The following is a 20,496-nucleotide window of genomic DNA, read 5'->3' on the forward strand; positions in this document are numbered from 1 at the left end:
TCACCTTTACCTTATTCTGTCAGTCTCTTTATTAAAAAAAAAAAGAAGAAGAAGAAAAAAAAGGGGGGGCTGTTTTGGTGTAATGTCTTTAAAAAAAAAAAAAAGAGGTGTTAAAAGGAATTTGCTTATTCGTGAAAACTCCCAAATGAACCTCACACTCCCTCTCCCAATTCTTGCCATTCCTGTAAGCAAGAGAAAAAGACTCAGATAAAACCAAAACATGCTACAAATTTCTTATTATGCCTTTTTATTGGCGATGAACCATAAGCCTTTTGTAGATTATTTTTTCGTAACAGCCACCTGCTTATTCACATCCTATGTCACATGAAAGGCCACACAGCACACTCAGCACTAATTACTAATCTAATCATGTTATCAAAGTACCAGCTAAGCAGGATCTTCAGAGAAGATACAATTCCTCTGGTGACACCCAGTTCAGACAGCACAGAAACATAATAACCATGGAGTCCTGTGAACTCTGCCCTGAGACAGTGCCTTCTTTTGAAACCCATGATCTTGACATCGATGTAAATCAGAAGCTGTGCATGTGTGTTTTCTCTTTGACCGTGCTGGAAATGAATGGATTGCTGAAAATTCTGCACTGCAGTGTAGGTATCAATGCTTTTAAGAAGCCTGTAAAGCAATGGCAGAGTTCAGCCCTTGTCTTTACGTTTTGAAACCTAAAGACAAGCCACAAGAAAGTGAAAGTGCTTAGAGATGAACAGATCAAATTCTTTCTGCACTAAGGCAGAACCTAAACAAAAAATTCATTAAGTATAATCTTTTGCTGACATACAGATTTTGACTTTACTTGCTGAAAGCAGAACAAATACAAATAACAGTTCTGCTGACCCCAGTGAATGTTCAGTACATAAGGAGCCCTTTACAGATTTCAGAGGAGATCTCAATTCAGCTACTGCAGTGTACTGCCTCTTCCTTGGCATCTCGGGTTATTAAAGGTCAGTCTTGTTAAATCCTCCAGTTACCCCTGCTCTCCTAGTCTTTTTTTGCACTGTAATGCAGAAATTCAAACTTTTGTTAGACATCTTTACAAAGGTCTGAAAATGCTGTTTAACATGGGGTTTGTTATTATGGTCATTATTGCATTATATCATTTTTGTTATTATCATCATCACTGTTATTTTCATCATCATCATGATTATAATTACTAAAAGGTTTTTCACCCATAGGGTGGTCAGGCACTGCAACAGACCCCCCAGGGTATTGGCCACAACACCAATCCTGACAGAGCTCAAGAAGTATTTGAATGACACTCTCAGGCACATGGTGTGATTTTTGGGGTTGTTGTGAGCAGGGCCAGGAGTTGGACTTTGATGCTCCTTGTGGGTCCCTTCCAGCTCAGGATACTCCGTGATTTCCTAAGAAGCAAAATAACTGCTGTTGACATAGAAAATACCATTGCAATCTCAGCCAGTAACCACCACAGCAAATGAGTTACTCCCTGCAAGTTTCAAGCACTGAAAACTGAAGCAGACACCATTTTTTCTTACTTATATTATTCTCTAACAATAAAGAAACACAAGATGCTACAAAAATAATGAGAAGCCTCCCTATACGCCTACCTTGTCCTCAACGGAGTAGGAGTGCATAAGCTCACAAATAAACAACACTTCTGGGATAAATTCTGTTCTCTTCTATTGCTTCTCAATCAGAAAAACAGTATGTGCTACTAACTGTCATGTGATACCACTTTGACCCTGAGGAAGTGGAGAAAATGTTGAAATTGGAATCACAACAAAACTATATTTACTTAGGAAAGACAGATCAAGGTCTCTCTCTGTTGAGACAGAAAGCAGCAGGAATATTAAAAAATACATTCAGCTTTATACACTGAAAATAAAAATATGCCAATACCATTCAATACTTTACCTTGCATTTACCAAGACTTGAAGTGTAAACTCTCCCCAGAATAGATAGCAGACATCCCATATTAAGTATTACGCTAATCACAAGGTTAGATCAGGGCTCTTGTGGGAAGAAAAAAAAATGGAAAAGAGGCATGAACAAAGGATTTGAAAACACTGTAAAAGCATGCTATTAAAAATTCAAAAACCTGCAAACACATCTCTTTCAATGCCATCAGTACTTCAGAAAAAAAACCCCAAAAAACAAACCATAATTTTTCCCCCTCTCCCAATAGCTTATGATCAATGTTAAGTGGAATTTTTGTTTTTGAAAACAGTTGAAGATGGTGTGCCTCAAAAGTTACTGGGTGGATCAAGTCAACACTTCCCTATTCTGTAGATGTTAAACAGAAAAATGGGAAGCCCTAAAACCCAACTTCAGTCACGAATCACATTGAACTCTGTTCCAGCTAAGAGATTGCCAGACCAAGGCCTGGCACTCCCCCAAACATGCTGCAGAGTAAATCCCACATCACCAGGTCTGTACATCAGGCAAATGCAGATGTACTTGAATAAAGGACAATGTGCTTTCCTTGGATCATGGCAAGGAAGAGGATGCAATCTGAAACTTGGAAACTGTCAGGAAAGAAAGACATTCCAGCTTTTAGCATCTATTGATGTGACATCATTTCACTGCTTTGTTTCCTTAACAGAGAAAAGGAGTTTGGCACAATGTGTAAATAGATATTTGATATTTACTCATTTTAGAGCAGCCTGTTTGACAGCCAGTCTTTAAAGACACTCCTGCCACAGAATGTAATTTATGATGCAATTCATGCTGCGATCCTTTCTCCATGGCCAGTGACAGGCTGCCCTATGGCAAATGTGACTGGCATGCAGCAGCATCCTCCATACCCCCACCCAGCCTCACATCCCAGGAGCAGCAGCCAGGGTCCATAACCTGCATGCAATGGCCCTCCACAAATTCCTCCCACTCTTAAGCCTCCTGTCTGGGGTACTTTCTGCACATTTCCAGTGAACCATTTCCCTGTCTTTCCTTGCTCCCACAGCCTCTTCTATTCTATCCACTGGCAAACAAAACACACCAGTGACCTGAGCATAACTACAACACAGAAGGGCAATTTCTGTGCAGTGGGATATGCATGACTGCAGAAATCACTGTGTTTTTTATTGCCTTAGTGGACAAATTCTGCCTTTGGACCTAAAAAAGCAGACTTAGAGAACAGAATGATAGGGGTAATGAAAAGCATTGAATTTAAGTAAATTTCATTCATTACAAAAGTTCCTCTTACATTCTTACTGCATCAAATGTTATAATGCACCCACCTGCTTTAATGGTAAACAAGTTTTAGAAATAGTTAAAATGCTATAGCTGACAGAAGGGCTTGAGTTGTCAGACTAGCTTTATCACTTCTCTTGCGAGGTGAATACATCACCAATAGCTCATGTGAGAGCAATAAAAGCCAGGATGAGAATACAGTCTCTCGTGTTTGCCACCTCACAAAGTGAGCAGTGTACTCCTACATTGCAGGAATTACAGCACATCTTTACAATTGCCAATCCGAGACCTCTCATCCCAGGGCAGTCTAGCTGTTTGTCCTCTGGATAGCTGGAAAATTATACATGGTATTAGCCATCATCCTACCAGAATAAAGCTGTACTCAATGCCACAGTACAACTCACTTGTCAACACTTAACAATTCAACTTGAATAATTTAAAGAATACCTGTAAGATTCTTTCCCCTTCAAGCTAGTAGATCTGCTGCACTTGCCGAGAGTGGAGGTGTCTTCTTCCAAACCAGAACTTGCATAGCATTTACAGACACTGGAAGCTGTATGAAGTACTTTCTAGCACTTCAAGCTCAAGAGCAGCTCCTTCCATTCACTTGAGAGGATTCATTAACAACCCTTCCCCCAGACTCAAATTTTTCAGGCTCAAAACCCGTTTAGATCTCAGTCTCTGCTTCTGAAACCAATTTCAGGCCTTAGTTGTCAAAAAGGCAGCTAGTGTATAGTAGAAACAGTGGAATACATTAAATGTTTGAGGCCATGTTCTGCTGCCACTGCTGAAACAGATCACCAGTATCTCACCTCTTTATTTTGTGCCTAACACAAGGCTAATTCTGAACACATACACCAGATCACAGCAAGGATATTTGGGCCACCATTTCTCTTTTCACAAAAGAGATAACTCCATTAGTTATCTCTTCTAGGTTTTTTCTTTCATCTATTTGTGAATTGGTATCTAATAGCACCAACCGCTTCATATGAGACACCAACAAGTTCATATGATTTGAAACTGCGAAATGAAAATCTTGTCAAGAAATTTTTTCTTCCTTGTGTTTTAAAGAAAATACTCAGCTGCATTTGTTTAAGTTGTACTAATTCAAGAATGCATGCCAGTTCCACAACTCAGTTGAAAAACAGATACATCACTTAAATTTTCCAGGGACTGGTTTGGCTTAAAGAATCTTTCCCCTGCTGGTATTAAATCTGGGATTGAAGAGATTACCCTGAAACCTCTCCTCCTGTGCATTACAGAAAGTGCATAAGCAATTCAAAGAAACATGGACAGCTGGAAAACAGAAACACTGAAGAACAGAGCCATTTTCACAGCTCTCTCCAGTTTGAGTGAGGTGGAAAGAATTTGAGGAGTTTACATAGCCCCACACAGAGGTCTGCACATGCCTATCTAAATCTGGCAACAAAAACAGCAAAAGCAAGGGAGGCTGTCACACTATCAGCCTCAAATGACAGTGGCTCCAGAACATCAAGAAGTGCCCTGACAAATGTCCAAGCTCCTACAAAGTCCATATAGGCTCTTATCTACTCTGGGACACTACTATACCTCTTAAGAGAGCTTTGAATTTAAATGCAGGTGAATAGAAAGTCATCTTTATTAAAGAACATGAATCATGGAGACCAACAGCAATCAAAAGCACCATACACTGCAGACGGCTGAGCCACACAACCTCACAACTCAACCAGCCTAGTTGTAAATCTGACCACGTGTTGCTTTAAAAAGCAACCGCACCTCTTGCAGAGGACTGCCGCTCACCTCGTGGTGGGGAACACTGGTTGTGCAACAGCTCTATCTACTAACACAGGATTCACATGGTCTGTGGCAAGCAACGTCCACAGCCAAAGCAGTTTCCAGCATTACTCCATTCTTCAATATGAGATACAAACTGCCAGAGTGCTCCTTCTCTGGGCAGTGAACTGTTACAGCAGGGATACTGTAACACGCCTATATCAAACAAGGAGTCCCGTGGAAAGGAAATATATATGGACAGACAGATTCTTGCTAGCTGTTTCAGAGATGTTTATTTCTCCAGCCGCATGGCCGGGGCTCTGCCGAGGAACTGTTCCAGTCACGGGACCAAGGGTCCTTCTGCCCGCGCAGGGAAACACAAACCAACCAATGGGAACGAGGCTGAGCAGGGGCAGGGAAACCCCGTGTCTGTGCCCTCAGGGCCCCTCTCCCAGGGCTACACGGCAGGGGAGGGACCCCAACACCTCACCCGTTTTATTTTAATAAAAGGAGAATGAAAACAACTGGATAAACATAACAAGAACAGTTTCAAAACAAAACAAGCCACCCTCCTGAGTCTTTAAATGTCCAAACAGATTCTGTGGAACATCTTAGGGCTGACAGAAGGGAGACAGAACTCTCTGAGCATGCTTTGTGGGGAAACTGAGGCAGGAGAGGGTTTAACTTCTTCCCTCCCCCTTTTCATCCCCCACTCAGCATTGGAAGGGATTTTTGGGGAAACAATTGGCAAAAGCATGGTTTTATGAGGGAAACCATGGATGAAAAAACGGATTGGGAATACACTGGGGGTAATAGGACACAGGGTAAAAGGGAAAGGTGGGATTAGGAAAGGGAGACTGTAGGGGGGACTTACAATGGAGATATTGTCTAACATGACTACGATTTTTGGCATATATACTGCCTTTTACAGGACACCATCAGGCCCAGTGACCTGCGATGCCTGTAACCCTTTTCTCCCTAGAACAATTTTGAATTCCACGACTTCTCCATCTCCCAAGCTTGGGATGCATTTTTCAGGGTTATTCTTTTTAATAGCAGTTCTATGCACGAATATGTCTTGCTGGTTGTCACATCTTGTTATAAAACCATAATTTTGCTTAACATTATACCATTTTACTATCCCTAAGATCTTAGCTACCATGATCTTGTCCTTTTTCCGAGTGGCTGCTGTTTTCTGTCTTGCTGCATCTTTGCTCTCTCTTTCGGTTGCTCCCATGTTGGAATTGTCGGGGCTGCTGGGGCTGCCGGAGCTGCTTGTGCTTGCACGCTCTTCCCGGGATCGCGTTCGGGGCTGCGTGGGCCGGGCCGGGCCGCGCTGCTCAGTTCTCCGTGCGTCACCTCCTCTGGTCACAGCTGCACTGCCGATGCCGGGCACTGCACCCACGTCTCGGCCGGGCCCCCGAGCAATGACCCCCCACACCCTGCTCCAGCGCGCATCTCCGCTGGGTGTGGCTCCGCTGCGCCGCCACCGCCGCCAGCCGCTGCCCACACGCCGCCCCTCTCGGTCGGGCGTTCTCGGGGCTCGCTCCACCACGCGCTGCGCGGGGCCAGGCGGGCACCACTGGGTCCCGCTGCTCCTGCCGCGCCTCGCTCCGCCGCCAACACTGCGGCTCGCGTGGCTCCGCCCGCGCGCGGGAACTGCCTCGCTGCTGCTCGCAGAGCGCTCGGTGCACGTGGCCTGGGCCACACGGTCCCTGAGGCACACTTCCCTTCGCCAGGACACAGCTGACATTGCTCAACAGTCTCGGTAATTAAATAATATTCACGAAAATATTCTTCCATCAGCATATATTTTGACTCAAAAATTAACTGTGTCCAAATGGTGTTCCAAAAGTCTTTGGTAAGAATTAAATCCCAAGAAACGTAGAAAAAGTTCTTAAACAACCATGCCAGGAAGTGTTTCAGTTCTTTTTGAGCTTGAATTAAGCTAAAATTTACAAATCGTTGTTCAAGAATCTTTTCAAGTTTAAGATAAATGTCCATATGTGGCTCTGAGAGACAAGAGTCTTTCCACCGTTCCTCCATAGTTTAGATATGGAATAGCAAAACAAAAACAAGAAGAGGAATCCAAAGTTTCTTTACTCACACATCAGTCGCTTAGGGATAGTTCTGCTCGCAATTCTCCACCATTTGTTACAGTGGGGATACTGTAACACGATGTATCAAACAAGGAGGCCCGTGGGAAAGAAATATATATGGACCGATTCTTGCTAGATGTTTCAGAGATGTTTATTTCTCCAGCCGCGTGGCCGGGGCTCTGCTGAGGAACTGAGGCAATCACAGGACCCGAGGGTCCTTGCCCGCGCAGGGGAACACAAAACAACCCATGGGGAACGAGGCTGACCAGGGGCAGGGAAACCCCGTGCCTCCCCTCCAGGGCCCCTCTCCCAGGGCTACATGGCAGGGGGAGGGACCCCAACACCAGACCCTCATACCATTGTCTTGGGGTGATTTTATGATAATACTGTATTCCCCTACCATCTGCTTATTGCCCAGAAATGGGTCCCGCAGCTTTAAGCTGGGTCCAGGAGAGGGGGGAGAGAAGCTGGACAAATTCTTCAGCGCGGTTTGTATTCAAGGACTCACACACTCCCCCATGTTCTCACCACTGCAGAGCCGAGAGAGCACCTTCCTGTTTTTAGCCAGCCTCTTAGCTGAGCCAAGAAATTTTCCTACAGCGGCATACCAAAATGCTCCAGAACTACTTCTTCTTCTGGAACTGTTCGGCTTAGCTGTGATCCGAGAACCAGATGATCAGACCCTGTGGACCGGCAGGGAGGCTGCGGGGATGCCACATCCTGGCCTCGGACCTCAGGAGGGGCCGAGCCAGCTACAGAAAAGAACTCTGAATCCACCAGCTTTTTCCACATCGAGAAGGTTTATTATCTGACATTACTCATTTGTTTCCTGTGCCTTGCCGGCACTCTGCTTGTTAAATAAATAGGTTTTTTCACTTTTATCCAAGAAATTCCTTTCATATTGGTGGGGGAGGGAGTGCTGAAACCTGACTTCTGGGGAGGAGACATTCCTTCCAGAGCGTTTCCCCCTACATGTGTCTCAAACTGAGACAAAATCTGGCCCCTATATGAGGCTTGAGAAAGTGAAAAAAACAGTAATAATTACATTCTGGTTTTAAGCACTTTGTATTGGAGTACAGTGGTCAGTAGCCACCATGCTGTTTGATGTAATAATCTCTCTCTGGTCCCTAGGCATGTTTGTCTATCCACAGACAGAGGTATTTTTGTCCCTGGCATATAACTTTTACAGAGCAGGGATATGAACCAGGATTGCTCTATTGATCTGCTTGGTAATAATGGTTTATAGAAGGTTAACAGAGGTACTCTGGGAGCTGTTGAAATGTATATGCTCTGCTGTTTCTCCATCCTAGTCTCGGTAGTCTGCTTTGGGGGTCTGTTAGTAATTACACCCAGTCGGTTAGGGGAAAAGTAGGGGATGATGTTTCCCAGCCCTTCATCTCCTTCTTCCCCTTCAAATCCGGTACGCCACCTTTTGAGAATGTTCCCTTTTCCCTGGATGTTAAAGATACCACCTTCCTGGTGTTTCATCTGGTAGGTTCCCTCTATACAGTCTGCAGCTTGTCTAGAATCAGGGCTGAGATTTCTAGCAAGGCTGACCAGACACCTGCCCCAGGTGTGGAAAATTCTGAGTGGTGTGGGGTATGGGAGGACATAGGCCAAACCTATGAATTCTCTGCCCCAGTTGCCTGGGGGAGCTTTCCCCCTGAACAAATTCAGAACCCAGCTGAGGTGGGTAAATATCTGAAAGAGAAGTGCAATGACAAGTCTAGTGAGAAGAAACTCACTGCAATCTGCTGGGCCCTGGCTAATGCTTACTGCACACTGCCAGATACTGTAGGGCAGCAGGTACAGGCAGAGGGGCAGGAAGATGAATCAGCAGACACCCCAGTCACTCAGGCTGCAGCTAAACCAGACAGGGAGCCTAAGCCAAGAGCAATTGCTCCTGTCCAGAAAAGGAAACACAAAACTAAATCCATTTGCCCAGTGGGTGATGATGGGGAGCCAGGATCCTCACAGCCAGCAGAGGAATCAGAACCAGAAATCATTATTGAGTCTTTGTCCATAGAAAAGCTTCGCGGCCTAAGAAAGGATTAGACTTGATGGTCTGATGAATCTGTATTAAGTTGGTTGGTGCGCATCTGGGACGCCACAGGTGATAAGACAATTCTGGATGATACTGAAGCGAGGCATTTGGGATCCCTGTCACGTGATGCGGGTATCGACCAAGGGATAGCAAGGGGGCCCAAAGCTCTCAGTCTGTGGACACGGCTCTTAAGAAAGAAGTGTGAAGGAAAGACACCTGTGCCGGGAAGATCTCCAGGTGCAGCAAAGACCACAGAACAAGGGAGTCAATGCTTGAGAGAACTGGCAGTGGTAAAGATCATTTTCTCAGATGACCAAACAATTAAGAGTCCAGACCTGGTAAAATGTACACCAGTGATGTGGCTAAAACTCATACGACTTGGGCCACAAGAACATGCCTCTGCTTTAGCAATGATGAAGTGGAATGAGGGGAATGAGACCATGATTGCTATGGTGAGGAAGCTCCGGGCACATGCAGATACTGTGCATGGCCCAACACATGCAAGAATCTCAGCTGTGGAAACAAGTCTGTCAGAACGCCTACAGAAAATGGAAAACAAGATTGAGGAGACTCACCAGAAACTCAGGAGAGATTGAAGAGAACCTTCTCCAAATCTCATCGGTACAGACCAGAGGCCCTGTTACCAGGAGCAGACGTCCCCCAGCTAGGGAGAGAGGGTACACCCCAAGAGCTGAGCTGTGGTTCTTCCTGTGTGACCTCATGGGGAAAACATGACGAGGTGGGATGGAAAACCCACGTCTGTCCTGGCAACACGGGTACATGAATTGAAGGAGGGCAAGACTCAGAGAGGAAGTTCCACCAGAAAGGAAGTAGCTCCAGTTGCCCATAGCCAAGCTGTCAGGCATAATGGAAGGGAAGGTGACACGCCCAATCCCCTTGATGGAACCTCTAGAACGTATGCCCAGGGAGGGAATGATAACCAGGACTAGAGGGGTCCTGCCTCTAGCCAGGTAGAGGCCAGGGAAAACCGCGTCTTTTGGACTGTGTGGATTCGTTGGCCTGACACATCAGAACCACAGAAATACGAGGCCTTGGTTGACACTGGTGCGCAGTGTACAATAATCCCATCGCAACACGTGGGGGCAGAATCTGTTTCTATTGTTGAGGTGACAGGGGAATCACAAGATTTGACCCTGTTGGAAGCTGAGGTGAGCCTGACCGGAAATGAGTGGAAGAGACATCTCATTGTGAGTGGCCCAGAGGCCCCGTGCATTTTGGGCATAGACTTCCTCCGGAGCGGGTATTTCAGAGACCCAAAGGGACTCAAGGTGGGCTTTTGGAATAGCTGCTGTGGAGACAGAGGGCATTAAGCAATTGAACACCTTGCCCAGACTATCAGAGAACCCATCTGCAGTAGGACTTCTGAAGGGGGAAGAGCAACCATTTCCCCATTTTCTGTTACTTCCATCTTTTAGAAGAGCTCAGGGAGAAAGAATGGAAAATAATTCTGAGGCTGTCTTCAGGAATATTACACAAAGATCTTCAAGTACAACTAACTAAAACAAGTCCAAGCACTCCTCAAATTCTTCCCTCTACCATCTAAGGTATTTGTTACCAGTCCTATTTGCACAAACAGTCTCACTATATGTGTTATTTTCAGTGTAGAAAGCAAAACAAAACAAAAAAGAGAAAACACCTCACACTTGTCAGCATTAGTCAGCAGCAGCTCACTGGCTCCCTCTCCTGGGTACTCTTTCTCTGTTTTTTCTGTCACTTTTCCAAAACTGTTTCCATACTGTGGGACAATTTCACACTTGAAATTCCCTGCTAGTTTCAATTTCTGCATGTTCAGGTGCTTGTTCACAACTAACTTGCAACTTGATCCAGTTCCACAATGCTGAGCATCATCAGATAAAAGACAGGGTTAACAACCAGCCAGCCCCAAAACCCTGTGTGCTTTATTCATAATTCAGCCATCTGAGCTTTTACTTCACAGCTCTGTCCTGCCTTGGCTACCTCTCACAGTACTATTCTAAGTGGGCAGCCTATAGCACCACTCCTTCCTCTGGGGGAGCAGGGGACGGTTCCCTCCCCACCTCCCCACCACGGTGTGTGTCTGTGTGTGTCTCTCCCCCGTTTCATACGAGGTATGGACAAGACAGCCAGCCCCCGACTGGTACTTCCCAGAACAGAAATGTGTTTTCCGGATGACACAACAAATGCATATTCTACTACTCACTACAAATAGCTTAAACTTTGTGCTCTGATCACCTACTCCCTACTGATAGCACAAACTGCATCTCTCAACCTGTGAGGACCGGGTGTCTGTCCCCTTTGTGGCCAAGGCTCTCATCTCTGGAGACTGAACTGTTGCAGGCAAACAAAGGTCCATCTGTCAACAGAGAAGCGGAGCTTGTCAAGAGAATCTCTGCCATTCTGTGCTTTCTTTTGTGCTGTTCGCTAGTTTCAAATATACTGCTAATACACAGTAACAATTCAACCTACAGACTTGGTCAGGAACTACCACGAGCACAGGTTTCATTCAGAGATGGTCTGGTCTCTGCCACCTGACTTAGCCTCAAAAATTACGTAAGGGATTTCATCGAATAACCACTAATACTACATAAATACTGCTCTTTTCTATTAAATATAAAAAATACTGCTGCAGAAAAACCCTCAGAAGAAAGGAGATATTGAATGTGCTGATTACAATTAAGCATTACAGTGATGTTAATTAACACAGGTCAATAATGCAAAAGTCACTGCACTAGGATGAATTCCATATATGTACTATTTATTCTAAAAGATGCATGTGAATGTTCACAGTAAAAATAAGGTGGATTTGAAAAGCCACGTATCCACAGCACAACTTTTCCTTTAAATGCCATTTGAAGCCCATCCTTTGGACAACACTCAACTAGGCACAACACGAGCCTTGTTAATGCCCTTCCTCTACCAGCTGAGATACCAGAGTCTCAATAAAACCTCCGCTGTCCTTTCACACTTCCGGAAATGAATTCACTTTTAGAGGGATTTCTTAGTTCAGATCATTTGGAGTGAAGTGTGTTTAAAAATCAAGCAGACATAACCAGAGGGATCACAACTAACCCCCAAGCTCGTTTCTCCCCCCCTCCACCATCTTGTGCCAACATTAAAAGTCACACAGCCAGATAAAAAGTCACAATATAAACTGGCCGTGCTGCAAAGAAATATTCCTTACTGAGCTAGTGTACAGCTAAGGTGATTCCTTGAACAAATTCTAGTGCAGACAGAGTGAAACTTCAGGACCATGCACAGTAGAACAACTCATCTGGCAGAACAGGCTGACTTAAAAAATCATGAAACCCTCCACTTGCTACTCCCAGTTCACTGCATAAGGAGTGCAGGTACACAGCTGAGGGGTGTGTTTTTTGCAAGAAAGGCCAGGTGCCCAAGTATTTTGTGAGGTTACTTACTTCAAATCAGAACATGTATGACCTGTTGCTTCAATCAATTTCAGGTAATCTCTAGCCTACCCCAGCAATCAGAGACAAAGAGGACTGTTAAGTAATTTTAGAAGCCACCCACAGCTTGCATGTGGCACCCTCAAACAATAAATACAAATAAAACCAAGGAGCTGACTGGAACAATTCTTCTCTCATTCAAATGCCTCCCAACAGAGTCAACCCATCCATGAATTTCAAACTGTAGGTTTTGCCAAACTAAATTTGAAAACATATAGGAAGTTGCTCCTTAGCAACTCCTAACACAAGTTAACCAACAGCGGTTAAGGAGGACGCCATCTGCCTTGTCTGCTGTAAATGGAAGATGCAGTCACACATGAGCTAAGACCAAATATTTACCATAATCCCAGTCATTCTGCTGGAACAGTCACCAGTGGTTCCTCTGCTATAAACCCAGGGTGATGCATTTGCTAGAAAGACCAAGTACCAAAGCATCCTATGAGGGCCCCTGCTCCCCATCACCCCTGGGAAGAAAGTAACAGAGTATGTTTGTGAAGTTCATCTTTCAGAATTGCCACCAAGAAACCCAAGAAAACAAAAGGCAAAAACATCCCAGTTTAACAATTACTTCTTTTTTCACCACAAAAGGGAAGTAACTAACTTTGAAATTACTGACTTTAAAGAGAGGTACAGTAATAACCCAAATAACATGGTACTTGCAACAATCTCAATGAAAAATAAAGAAAAATCAATTAAAAATAATAAAGATAACAAATAACTTCAATGCTTAGAAGCCAGCTGGATGGTAGCTTTCAAAGGGATCAAAAAATTTGACATTTGTATTTTCAAGTGAATTACTGTTCAGTCAGTCTTTCCACAGTACAATCTACCTGGACAACAAGCTCCTAAGAAAGAAAATACAGTAATGCCCTGTAACAACAAGCCTGAGATATATACTTTAGTCCCTTTTACCAGACTGTTAGTGCCTATGAGGAAAGACAAAAGCAATAGCTTACACAAAACACACCAAGTAACTTCACTAACTTCAAAACAGTAGCAGCTCCAGCTAAAACACCCTTCAGGTGTCTGCTGTTTACATAAGAACAGGACTGCTAACTAAATAAAAAATATAATATGTTCAGAAAATTCAAGCTGGAATACGTTCCTCCAACTGTGTATCAGCTGTAACATATACAGACTTTGAAATACATAATCCCTTAATGAATGTTGATTCTTGGTGTATTTTCTAGACACAGTATTTAACAAAAGGGATACCTTTTTCTCCATCCTAAACTAAGCATGTCTCTCTGGCTTTTCATATATATCCACCCGCCTGGCTTTCCCCATAGCTTATTCCTTTTTTGGTTATGATGCTCTGAGAGGACCTGTGGAAGACAAAGTTGGACTAAAACCCCACGAAATTCTATAAAACTGTGGAATCATTGACTAAGGCAAGTCCCAAGAGAAACAGAGAAAACAGACTACAATCATGTGAAAAACAGCACAGTGCTTCCAGGCACCATTTGACTTGGTATACAGTAAGTATTCTGCTGTATCCATATAAAAGCAATCCTTCAGTAACGTGGACCACAAACACCGTGACAGCCTCCTAATGGAGACGGCTGGAGACTAAGCTTAAGTCTAGGAACAGATCTGGAAGATGAAATTGTTTTCAAGACAAACTAAAGCACTCGTGCAAGGACAAAATACATTTTACCAAGGTGGGGTGGGGAGGGGGGGCAGGGAGGGGTAGGGGCAGCAGTTTGGGGGTTCTGGAGATTTGGGAGGTTTTTTCCCCTGGAATTTCTAAAACTGAGTTGGTTTAAAGAAAACAGAGCAAATACTCTAGACCTCAAGTGAGAATAAAATCCTGTACTGAGGTCTTAACAGCTTTTTTAGCTGTCGTAAGAACAGCCCGTTGTATGAAGAGCCAGACTGAAGGCAAGGACTAAACAAAGCTTTGTCCCAATCTTGCTGACATTCTGCAGACTGCTTCTAAATGATGTCTCCTTGTTAGACAGCTGGACTGAGGCCAGACTTAGGACTGTAGAGTACTGGGATCAAACTGCTTTTGAAATTTGAAATCCCAGTAGCTGCAAAACTAGCAGAATAAATATGACTTCTCTCACAAGTCTTCAAAGGCAGTTTTTTATTTCCACCTGTTCTGCTAGAGTTGACCTTTCATAAACCTCTTGCTTGTAGGATAAATAGCTCTACCATTCCCAAACAGCTTGTTCCTGATACTGCTTTCAAACAGCACAGAATACCCTGCAGAGACTAGAAAGCCTCTATTTGCAGAATATTAGCTCATGCCCGAAGTCAGTTCTCAGAAACCCTGACTGAACATGTTTGCCTGACTTCATAAATGGTCATCTTATGGATTAAACACGTGTTTTACCACCAGTGGTAACTTGACTGGTCACAGAGAACCCACACTGATTTTGCTGCTTCCTTTAATCGGTCCTTTTGTGCTTCAAATAGGCATCTCTTTAAATGTTAAGCACAGAAGTTGAAGCACATTAGCAAAATCAGGCACTTGAAAAAAACATTAAATTAAATGGCAAGGACTGCTGTGGAGAGTAACAGAGACCACAGAAGAATAAATCTCCTCCCTTAAAAACACAATGAATAGATACATACTTTATCTTCTTGAAAGTACTGGTTTTCTCCTCTAATAGCACACAGCCGCTAGATGCAGAAACACTGAGGGGGTGCCAAAATACACTCAGCAAGAAAGCTGGGAATGTCCTACTACTGTGACAACCCATGAAAAAGGGAAGGATCAGCCTGTACTTGCAAAGGCTTTGAGCTCCTAAAGCAAGGTACCACTAAAACCACTCAGGTAACAAATCAAATCCAACAAGTTTCTTTTAACTGCTTCTGTGCAGGGCTGGAGAAGGCACAGTCATTCAGCACATATATGCTCATTACAAAGTTAGTATGTTTACTGGGTTTTTAACATCTTACTCTACTTTTACCAAGATTTTCTGTAAGACATTCACCCCAGTGTATAAAAAAAAAATTGTGTACACAGACAACACCATTTTCACACAAACTCTACAAACAGAACTTCATTCCACTATTGTTAATATGATGACAAAGTTCTATCTGAACTAAACACTAGCTTTACCTTTCTCCTTCACAATCCTAAAATTATTTATCCATGCTTAAAAGTTAAAATTGGAAAGCTAGCATATTTGTAACTTAATAATGAAATTAATTTTTTCTTCACCCATTATTTCCACAGCTCATACCTTAATTTTTTTAAAGCAGAAGTATTTCCTGCAAATTCAAAGTTACCTTCTTTAGACTTTGCAGCGTTAGAACAGAGTAATCCAAAACCCATTGAGTGACTTCTGCAGTGAAGATGAAATTCATTATGTGCTAAATGGAATTTCAGTACAATCCATATATAATAAAGCTACAAGGCAAGTAGGTTTCTGAAGAAGACATTAATCTAAGCCTGTCACCCATAAAAACCCAGCACTCAAGACTACATATGCAGACTGTACCCCACCCCCCCCCCCCAAAAAAAAAAGAAAAAAAGAAAAAAAAGCACAGGTGTCCTCCCCAAAACACCAACCCTCTGAAATTGAAAATGTTTATAACTGTAACATCAGATTCTGAAGTTCTTCAAAGCAAACAGAATAAAACAAAGAAAAGCAATTACTGTTTTTTCAGTTAACAGCTCTTTGTTAGTAACAACAGAATCCAGCTACAGCTGCAAAACTGAAGTTCTGATGGGAACAGTGTTTAAGAGCCTTCTGCTCTCAGCAATGCTCATCCAGCTGATCTCAAGCGTTCAGAATCCAGCCTTAACTGTGGACTGCTTTGCAACCGAGGGGTTGGGGGGAGGGCAGGGAAGTATTTTTTGGTTGGTTGGTTGGTTGGTTGGTTAGTTGCTTCTTGTGAAATTACGTCTTGTTGTAGAAGTATCAGAAGAATGCCAAACATTTTAAGACGTTAAAATAATGAAGTAATAAATATTAACCCCAAAAGAATCAAAAGGCATTTCAGTACAAGCCAACAAGTTAAAGCTCTGGCGTTTCCTTAGTACTCTTCTCTAGCTGCAAAATTTCAATATGCACATGTAAATGCAAGACTCAGAGACACCGGTTTAGCATTCCATATCCCCTAGCTCAGTGTCTTCTGGATTATAATCACCAATGGTACATGCTTCATTAGGCTTTACTGTTTTGATATCATCCTATTTAGAGCCTGAAAACTAATCAATATCTCAGGTGAGAGCCTGAACACTAATCAGTATCTCAGGACATGCTCCTCCTCTCCATCTGTGCCTGTACTTCCCTGCTATTACTTGAAGCAGTTTATTACAGTTTGATGCACGACAAAGCACTTCCACAGCTGAGACACCATGCTACTTCATTAGGAATACAAATAGCTCTTTTCCCCATGCAATATGAACTAAATAAACACACACACAAAATGCCTGCTTTTGCTGGCATAAGGAGTAAGAAGTATAAAGATCTTCTCTTCCTTAACAGCTCTGGAGCTGGAGAAACAGAAATCTTATAAACAAACTGCTGCATGTGCCAGGCAAAGAAATGACTGACCAAGCTTCAGCTCTGCAAACAAAGGGATTCTAATTTTCAAAGATAAAATTTATACTCAGTAGCCGCTGCAAAACTGCAAACTTCAGCCCCATTTCATTGAAAATAAGCTAGTTTTTAAAAAGCTTATGCTAGTGATAGGTTATAGATCACAGGGAAGTCTACTTCTAGTACACAAGAAAGGAGCTGATTTTACAGTGCTGGCTTCTATCTCTTCAGCTCTTTATACAGATGTCTGGGCATTTCTTGCTTACTTATTGTTTAACCCGCTGTAAAAGACCTTGTGACATGCAGAAGTCAGCCTCCAAACTCCACTGAGGCTGCAAGAAAGGCAAAAAAATTGTTGGCCACAAGGATGAGCGAAGGGAAGTCCAAGGAAGCAGGGCAAGAAGGAACAGGAAAACCAAGCAACTGGCCCGTATGAAACAAAAAAACCCTCTATGAATAAACCCAGAAGCAAGACAAACAGGATGCATAGCGTGGCAAGATGAAGTTTAGTGTAAAAGCAGCTGTAACTTTTTTCTCTGTATTTTAATTTGTGACATTAAAAAAGATGCAATTACCTAAACATTAGGGCTCTAAACAACAACAAACCCCCAGCTGCTATACTTTTGACAAGGACAGTGAGTCCATACATCAGACCACGTTGGCTCTACGACTATGATGGCACATACTATAAAGACATCCAAATCTGACTGGACAAGTCTTCTCCTGCATCAGCCACTGCCATAAAACAGATTATAAGTGAGATTGAGTAACTACAGAAAGCAAGAAAGGCATTCCATTTACACAACTCATTACCCAGGCTATCTAATGAAGTAAAGCCATGTAAAAGATCATTTCTTAAATATTCTTTCCCTCCTTTCTCACACATACAGAGAAATACGTGTCTAGGGACCGTGCTTTGCGCACCAATACACCACATACAGAGATTTAAAGTAAGATAGTAATTTGTAACACCGTGTCCTCTGATAAAGGCCAGTTCTGCCTTGAAGGCACAACTCCCTCCTGAAGCAAAGTATCAGCAACCTTCAACAATGAACCCACCATCTCCTGAAGGACTTTCAACCACCACCCAGGCCCCGGGCTTTATTTCCATCTCCTCATGAAATCCAGCGTCCCTACTCAGACACATCCTAGAGTTTTCAACACTGTACTTCAAGCAACACTCTGAAACACCTACTTAGAAGAACACAGACTACAAACCTGGGACAAAACTAAGGGAATGTGGATTAGTCGATCAGAAAGGGGTAGCTTGTGTCATGGTAACATCTCTCAATCGTCTGTATGAAACTCTAGAACAGCAACATTAACATTCCCCGAGTAAGATCTTTAAATTATAAATACACAGAGAGTTTACACTGCAGAAAAAACATCACAGTACAGATCAGCAAGTGTGCTCGGAGGAGACAGTGCACACTTTACGTGAACACTGTAAGTTTTCAGATATCAGAATCAATTCCATGAAGACTGTAAACAAACGGAAAGAGAAGCAGTCTTAGCACACTGGTTGGAAAGTACACATTTTCTAAGTTTATATTTCAGAACCACAACTGTCAAAATAATCATTAGGCGGGGGGGCGGGGGGGGCGTGAAGTGTTCAGGGAGCTGTTTAGATAAGAAATATCACAATCCTTAAACTTTATTTTTAAAGTGACTGCCAGCTGTTACAGATTTTCAGACCCTTTCTGGCTCCAAAGAGATGGCAGTGGGGATTCAAGTTTACTTTGCCTTTTTGTGGGGTCATATGCTTAGGTTACAGGTTAAATGGCCAGTTGAAGAAATTCCCTTGAATCAGGGGCATGGGGGAGCCGAGATTAAATGATTTACTAAGAAGGGGTTGTTAGAAGCAATGCATACCGCTTGCCCGACACTTATTGTGCCTACCAAAGCAGGATAAGAAGATAGGAGACTATTGATAAAGGGAAGGAATCTTGACCAAAGATCCTGTTTTTAACCTAAAACTAACTCAAACCAGTCTCGAAGTTTGGACTTAGCCCAGGGGCATAAAGAGCATGCACAGGGAGGAAAGGTGAAAAGTTCAGCATGAAGAAGACCCTCTACTTCATCTGAGGAAGACTCTTACTTCATCTCGGAGACCCCTGCCCACGACCACCAGACAACACTGTGCAAGCACAACGCGGATGTAAATGACTTTTGGGCTCATTGTAATACGAGGCGAGGCTGGGCGGGGCTAGGCAATGAATATGTATCGGCGTATTGGGAAACTCAATGAATATGGGACTCGTAACCCGATACGTACCAAGCTGAATGCAGCTGTGGGCACGCATGACTTTGGAGGAATTATCCCCCATGCGTCCCAGCGCTGGAATAAACGTGCCTACTTTACTCCTTATTCCAGTAGTGGAGTCTTTCCCGCTCATCACCCAGTTCTCTAGAGGCACTTACTAATTGCATGCAATAGCGTAAGTTTCATTTTGAAAACGCAAGTTTCCAGCACCTCTGGCAAATCCCACCTCTTGAAGTTCGGTATTTTTTAAATGATGGCGTGAGAGCTCAGAAATACCACTGCCACAAAACCAACTCCTGACCAAAACACATCAAATTTCCACTGTGGCTTATTTCCAACTATCTCCTGCCAATGTACATGCTCACCCTTCCACACCAAAATACCAGCCTGGGTGACACTCCTCAAACTCTCTGCGGACCAGCAGAGGAATTTAAACGAAACTGTGTACCGTACTGACAACCAAAATCATAGGATCCGGGAGAACAGTACGAGTTTTCTCCTAGATTACCTACGACCGGCTTTTTGTGTGTTTACTTGCAAAAACCACCTGCCCCGGGGCACGAGGTGATAAAAAACCAGGTTGGAGGCGTCACCTTTCAGCCCCGGCGGACGTGGAAGTGCTGCGGGCAGCGTTCGCCCGCTGTCCCGGGAAGCTCTCGGCGCCGAGGCCCCGCCGGAGCTCCCCGGTGCCGGCGGGAGCGGGGCGGAGCCGCAGAGCACCCGGCGGGGCTGCGCTCCCGCAACTGCTCCAAGTCGCCCACAAGTTGAGCGCCGGGGCACGCGGGGCGGGGGGGGGAAGGACGGGACGGCTCCGTAGCAGCAAAGAGGCCGGCCTCCCGCTGTCCGCTACCTGCTGACGAAGCCATCCCCATCGCCGTCGCAGGTCTGCAAGAGCCGCCTTCATCCTCTCCTCCTCGCCCGTGCTGGAGGTATCGGTGCTGCTGCTGCCGGCGCTGCTCGCCTCCGCTACAGCGGCTGCCGCCATCACGCGCCCCGCTCCGGAGGAGGAGGAGGAGGAGGAGAAGGAGGTGGGGAAGGAAGAGGAGGCGAGGCTGCCTCGGGCGCCCGGAATTCCAGTCCCGCCGCGCCGCAAAGTGCGAGCGGCAGCACAAAGCGGGGTGGGGGCCCCGCCGGCCCCGCACCCACCGCCCGCGGGGGTAGACCCGGGCCGGGATCCCGCCGGGGCTCGGAGCGGAGGACAGGGCAGATG

The 20,496-nt window shown here is 44.3% G+C and overlaps 1 protein-coding gene across 1 annotated transcript in view; it reads right to left on the reverse strand.

Annotated features, from left to right (window-relative positions):
- Positions 1–20,286, reverse strand: part of IQGAP2 (IQ motif containing GTPase activating protein 2) — a 109,566-nt gene extending 89,280 nt beyond the window's left edge. Inside the window, 1 exon segment of the mRNA XM_039567604.1 lies at positions 20,137–20,286. The gene's annotated coding sequence lies outside the window, so the exon portion shown is untranslated.
- Positions 20,287–20,496: the final 210 nt, after the last annotated feature.

The sequence above is a fragment of the Corvus cornix genome, chromosome Z (genome assembly GCF_000738735.6).
Source record: "Corvus cornix cornix isolate S_Up_H32 chromosome Z, ASM73873v5, whole genome shotgun sequence".
Lineage (NCBI taxonomy): Eukaryota > Metazoa > Chordata > Aves > Passeriformes > Corvidae > Corvus > Corvus cornix.